We start from the raw sequence: 6,854 nt of genomic DNA, 5'->3' as shown, positions 1-6,854 counted from the left end.
GCTGTTTGGAGATAAACAGTGAAAGTCCATGGTGGAGCCCCACCCCTCCACCAGGCTATGCCACACCCAGGGATTGCTGCCAGCGAAGGACAGGAGGAGTAAAGTTGAAAAGACATCTGCACTTAGGGAAAGACAGTGAGAGAGCTTCTCTTCACAGCTCTGCAAGCAACCCTCCATGAAACCTTGGCCAGATCCCTTAACTCTTCTGCATCTCAGTTTACACAACTGTAAAGTGGGGATAATAATCTAGCTAGCACTTCATTCTGGCCATTCCAAAGAACCTCACAATAGTGACTGGGATTGAGCCCAGATCTTTCTGCTCCAGAAGCACAGGCCCCAGCCACTGGAGCTAATGGATAATCTTCATTAGCTGTTGGCAGTATAGGGCCTATGACACACATTTGAACAGTTCTGATTCCATTCAATGGAGGGCAGTGGTGGCACATACACACTCCCCTTCTCTTACCAACTTCACAGGGCATCACAATGATTAACTCCTTAGTGGAATGAAGTGCCACGAGGCCTTCAAGTGAGAGGAGTTGCAGAAGGGGACAAGATTTTTATCTGGTTGTTAAGTGTCCAGAATGGTTGTTAGAGTCTATTTAACTAGCTTTCCTTCCATACTCTCTAGCCCCCACTACAGTTCATCTGATCTCTATATGGAGCAGCGGTAGGGCCTGAGAGAGACTTTTGCTTTTATAGCCTATTGAGTGACACCAAGACAAAAAGTTGTTGGTTGGCTGGTGCGTGTCATCTGGAAGGGGAGTACAAACTATTGACAGCGAGGACTGAGATGCGATTTGTTTGTGGAATCCTGGGCTGTATGCCTTAGGAGCCGGCTCTGACCCAGAACTCAGGGCAGTGAGACGACAGGAAACCAAGCTCCAAGAACCCAGTGGGCTCCTTTCTGGTGGACTTGCTGCCATGCAGGTGTCTGCACCTGGGATTACTGTAGCAGCTCTGCAATGACCCACTTTAGGGCCCTGACACTGAACTAGGTATAGGGCAACAAGCCCTCTGGTCTGGTGGTGCTTTGTAGGTTACACGGGACAGGCTTCTCCCTGCTTGTTGGCCTTCTCTGTGCGCAAATTTGGCAGCATGACAAGATTTTGGGACAAAATCTTGCTGATGATCAATGGGGCAAAATGTATCGACAACAGAGCTGGAGGGGAGTGGTGGAGAATGGGATCAGTTCCTCAATCAGAGCTCTCAGTCCGAGTCACTGCTGCCAGTGGGGTCTTATTCGTCTTTTACAAGTACTTGGACCACTCTTGGGAGTTGGGGGAAACACTTGCAAATTTCCACATTTGCAGGGATTTTAGCACAGATGATAGTTTGTCCAGAAATTCTAAAGGCGTTATCCCTCATTCACTCTGGTATGCTACTGCTTGAGGAGTTTCAGTCATCCAGGCAGGGAGAAGAAACTATTTTGGGTCATTCAGGGGACCCGGTCACACATCATGAATAGTGGGTCAAGAGGAACAGTTCACAAACAAACCAAAGAGTAGGGGAAAGTGCTTTTCCTTGTTCTGCAAGTGGGACTTAAGGTAGCATAAAACCATAATTAAAACACAGAGGAGTTTGTGGGTAGGGAGCTGAGGGTCATGAACACCTGGAAGAAGCTACCAGATACGTGGGGGAAGCATCAGTATTTAAAGGCATTTACACATGGGGTCAATGATATTTCTGATTAGATCTCCTGAAAAGCAGGAGTCAGAGGCCAGGCCATGTGTGTCTCTCTTCTAGCGCCTTCCAGTCAGTCTCCCTGTTTCTAGCTGACATGTCCCTGGTATTATACGCTGCAGCCCTTAGAACAGAATCTCTTGCTGTGACTCTAACGCACTAAAATCCTACAATGCCTTCAGACAGAAAACTGAAGGACAATTTGAGGAAGTGTTGATTATCATGAAATTATCATGCCCTCGGTATTCTGAGGCAATCAGCTGCATTCTGTCCTCAAAGCATCTCTGTGATTAGATGATTTGCTTGCAAGCACAGCACCGCACCATGCACCATTGCTTAATCATTCCCTTTGAGACACCCACCTTATAACTGACATTAATCTTTTCACAGTAGCCTGCTGATAACAATTCTAGTGCTTGCAGCCTGGCACCTCCCCATGTCGAGAGAGTTATTAAGCTGCTAGTTTTCATCCCCCCAACATTGGCCTGGCTTCTTTTTGTCCTTTGGCTCAGCCTCCTTAAAAGTATGGGGCCCTGGAGGCTCTAAGTTACAATTCTCCCTGAACCTGTGCCGACCATATGGGAATGAGCCAGTGGGCAGCTTCCCTCCACCTCAGGCTTTCAAGCCTCCACTCCGTGTGTGGCATTCGCAGGGAGACAGCGACAGGGATAAGAAGGGAGTGTATGTGAGCAGCCCAGGCTGAGAACAAAACAGGTATGACAAGTTTGGGACCTACCTGACAACCCAAACACGGGGTTGCACAAAAACCACATGGCTAGATAGAGGGTGCGTGTGCATCCGCACATGAGAAACAGCTGTGTGCACTTCCAAACCAACCCAGGCCAATCCAGTCCCCTTGGGTTGTCAGGGCAATGGCTGCAACACGGAGCCGGGGAAAGGAAGGGAAACCTCTTGCCTCCAGGGGGAGGAACCCCCACCACATGGCAGCCTTGTAATAGTGGTTCAGTTTTCAGTAGGGCCCACAGGCCCTATCCAAGCTTAGGTCCCTATGTCCTCAGCATCGTGAGCACACACAGACAGCGCCGGCCTGGCAGAATTTACCCTCTCTAACTAGACAGGACAAAGGATGGAAAAGAAAAGATGATTGTTCCCATTTTACAGATGGGAACCTGAGGCTTATGGAAATTGAATGACTTGCCCAAAGTTACACAGGGAACATATAGTAGTGCTGGGAAGTGAACCTAGCTATCCTGAGGTCCAGTCCAATGTCTCAGCCGTTAGACCATCTTCCCAAGCAGCACATCATTGGGCATTATTGTGAGTGTAAGGGGGAGCAGCAGCCTCGTGGTTAAAGTGCCAGACCCATGTGTAGTTCCTGCTCCGCCACAGATCAGGTCATGACTTTGGGGAAGTTCCTTCACTGCTCTGTGCCTCAGTTTCCCCATCTCTGGGACCATGATGGTTGCTACGTCACACAGGCTCCGTGAAGCATCATCCATTGGCGTCTGTAATAAAAGCACTTGGGTGGAGGGCGCTCGAGAAATGAAAAGCTCTGTTGTTATCCAACAACATTCAGGGTGAGCTGGGAAGTGAAGACAAGGGATTTTCACCTTGGATAACTCCCCTGCTTTTCCTGGAGGCCTCCTTGATGGGCCGGAGACAGGGGCGGCTCTAGGTATTTTGCCGCCCCAAGCACGGCAGGCAGGCTGCCTTTGGCGGCTTGCCTGCGGGAGGTCCCCGCTCCCGCGGATTCGGCGGCAGCCTGCAGGAGGTCCACCGAAGCTGCGGGACCAGTGGACCCTCCACAGGCATGCCGCCGAAGGCAACCTGCCTGCTGCCCTCGCAGCGACTGGCAGAGTGTACCCCCGTGGCTTGCCGCCCCAGGCACGTGCTTGGTGTGCTGGTGCCTGGAGCCGCCCCTGGCTGGAGACCTGGAGGGTGAGCTTTCCTTGCCCTTCATCAGTGTGTCCCAGGCTTTCCGGAGAAGATCTTTTTAGCTCATGTGTTTGAGTTAAACAAAGAATTTTAAATTGTCTGATTTAAAATTCCCTTCCCAAGAACTCAGCTTTGAGTCACCTCTCTCCTCCTCATCCTACAACCTCAGTAGTTCTCCCGTCTTCCACAGAGCCCTCCAGCAGAGACAGAGTGAGAGAAAAAACAGGTATTTTAATATGAAAGCAACTAACCCCTGCTCCCCCACCAAAAAAAAACACCATATCCCTTTTCTGGAAGAGGGGGAAAAAAGTCTTTCAGGACTTCTCTCCATTATAAAGCAACAAAAAAGGAATTTTGTTGGCCTTTACGAAGAACCTGTGAGGCAAACAGCTATGTTTCCTCATGAAAATGTCAAGCGACTTGAAGGCCAAGTCACTAAAATAAAGAAATCCCAGGTTGTTAAAACCTTTAAAAACTATTGTACTGAAAAAGAAAGGGAAAGGCTGGATTCCAGATACAGCCCAGCTCCCGGCTTTGCTGTGCACGCTGGTGGCAGTTTGCGTAGATACGGCCGATTTGCAGCCACGGGAAGCAGCATAAATAACAACCCCAGACGACAGCAGCTAAAGATATTACAGACAGAGGACGCCAAGGCAGGGGAGGAAAATAAAGATTGTGATTTATTGCCATCCAAATATACTAGCCCCAGCAAGATAGTTAGGTTTAAAACTAGAGCTGCTAGGAGCACAGAGGTTTCTAAAGCTTTGTGTAGTATGTGCATACAGGAAAAACACTGCTACACAGACCCATCAGTGAAGTGCAGCCACCTCTGGGTTGAAAGGTAGAAGCTGTTCAGCCATGCACAGCACCACAGCCCAGCCATTTCACACAGGAATGACATGCACCCCAACTGAAATGGTATTTAGGCAGAATACTGGAATTTGACCCAGCCACATCTATCCATCATCAGCTTTTTTATCATCATCATATCTAGGTGCTGTTACATTCCCTGCTCATGCAAAAAGAGCCATTGGGACTTCACTGACTTCAAGGGTCCATTTTACATTACATCTGAGACGGCATCAGCCAGTGCCCCCTGTTCCCATTGCTGGGGTATTGGCTTCAGTACCTTTCTCTGCAGCCTACCCCGGATAACAGGAAAGAAGCTGGAGCACAGGGGAGAAGGAAAAAATCTAAGTAAGGGAAGGGCCTGATCCTTAGGATGGCCAGAGTCTAGTGTGCACTCCCCAGCCACTACCGAGGTGGGTGAGCGGTAAATACAATGACAGAGACAGAGCCTGGGGCTGGGAGTCAGGACATACCTGAGCGCCAGCTCTGCCACCAAGGTGTTAGGTGACCTTGGGCCAATCACATCACTTCATTAATGAAGCCTGTACCTCAGCTTCCTCATGTGCACAGCAGGGCTGACTCCCTCCCTGCAGGCTCCATTGTTTGCAAAGGACTTTGGCCTTCCCCTGTGAATGGAGCTATTGAAATGCAAAGCCTCATTACACATCCCTGCCACCCCGACTGCCACACACCCTGTCTGCAGCAGCATCCCCCATCCCAGCTGGCTTGCCTGCAGCCTGCGCAGAGTGCTGCCACCTGCCGTCCCCTCATGGAGCACAGCCACAGCACGCAGGCACCTCCCTTCTCAGAGCCAGCTCCAATCTGCCCTCCTGGGTTTTCAGACCCACCCTGCAGATCTGTTCCTGCAGGCCAGGCTGGGCCCTCCCTCATTCCACTCACCTGCCTGCTCCTTCCACTAATTAGCTCTGCTCCAGCCACATGCCCTCATCTCTGCTAAGCAGAGAGCATTCTCCTCTGCAGCTCAGTGCCTGCCGGCTGCACGGCCTCCCTGCCTCAGTGATACTCAATCCATTTTCACCTCCACCTTGTCCCCCTTCCCAAGCCCTCAGGATCCCTCTCTCCTTCTGAGGTGGTTTATTTATTTAACCATATCGCACATCTCCAGAGACAGCTAGCATGTTGGGATACGCCACCCAAAACACAGTTAGCTTGAGCTGTGTGTCCAGGGCACTGCTGCACTTAATGGGGACTTCAGCCCTAGTTCTGTCACAGCCTCCCGGTGGGCAAGTCACTTGAAAGCAATGGGAGTTAGGTGCCTAAATATCTCTGTGAATCCCACCCTTAAGCCCTCTCTGCCTCAGGTCCCCATTTGTAAAGCAGGGACAATCATCCTCCTTTCTCCCCTGGCTGGTGAGATTGTAAGTGCTTTAGGGACGCTATGTGTTTGTACAGCCTCTATCACAGTGCAGCGCTGTAGTACGTAGCCAACAACAATAGCACGTCATTGTTACCAAAAGGCTTAAATCCTGAATGCCTGATGCAGGCAGCTTTTATTCTGGCCAGACTCTCACTGTGGCCAACGGGAGCTGCAGATGCCATCAGTGAATTAATCCCTGCAGCTGCCCAAGGAGGTAGGGCCTTACTTTTAATCCCTCTTTTACAGATGGGCAAACTGAGGCACAGCGTGGGGCAGTGATTTGCCCAAGGTCACCCAGGGAGTCTGTGGCAGAGCTAGAGGCAAGCCCAGGACAACCTCCCTCAGAGAGGAATACACTCATGGGGAACGGGGCCTGCCTTCCTTTCCTGGAGCCAAAGACTGGCCACACTCCGGCAGGAGCAGCGCTGTTTCAGTTTTTATGCCAAAACTCCTGCCAGCCTCCTTGCCCACGGCAAGTACTCGGGACAAGCCTGCTCTGCGCCCCTTCTGTCTGGCTGGTCAGCCCAGCTAGCAACACCAACCACTGGGCTGCCAGAAGGCATCTTATCTGTACTGCAGTGTAAACATGCCCACCCAGTCACACCAGGCCTCTGGCAAACTCCTCTTCTGGGGCCAGGAAGGACAAGGGCTCAGGATCTTTACCGGGAATTTCCATGTGACAACAGCGAGGGCCAGAAAAGGTGAAACGATAACCATGGAGTGCTGGCCCACCGGCCTCTCCTTCCCCCAATCTGGCCTCTATGCCACAGAGATCTGACTCCCTTCCTCCTACCTGCAGCTCCCTGCACTGCCCCAAACACCAAGCCTGTCCTGCCCTCTAAACAGAGACAGTCTAACCCTGCGCCCCACAGCCTCTCATCCTGCCCCCTCAATGGCGCAGTCTTCCAGACACCTCACATTTCCCAAACACGTCAGCCTAACATCTCCACCCCACCAGTTCCCTCCATTCTGCCCTCTGCTGCCTCTCACTCGCTGAGATTCCTCGTGGATCTCCCAGACTAACTTGCCTCCCTCCCTACTTCAGAAA

Source organism: Chelonoidis abingdonii, chromosome 3 (genome assembly GCF_003597395.2).
Source record: "Chelonoidis abingdonii isolate Lonesome George chromosome 3, CheloAbing_2.0, whole genome shotgun sequence".
Classification (NCBI taxonomy): Eukaryota; Metazoa; Chordata; order Testudines; family Testudinidae; genus Chelonoidis; species Chelonoidis abingdonii.
This window is presented reverse-complemented; position numbering follows the sequence as displayed.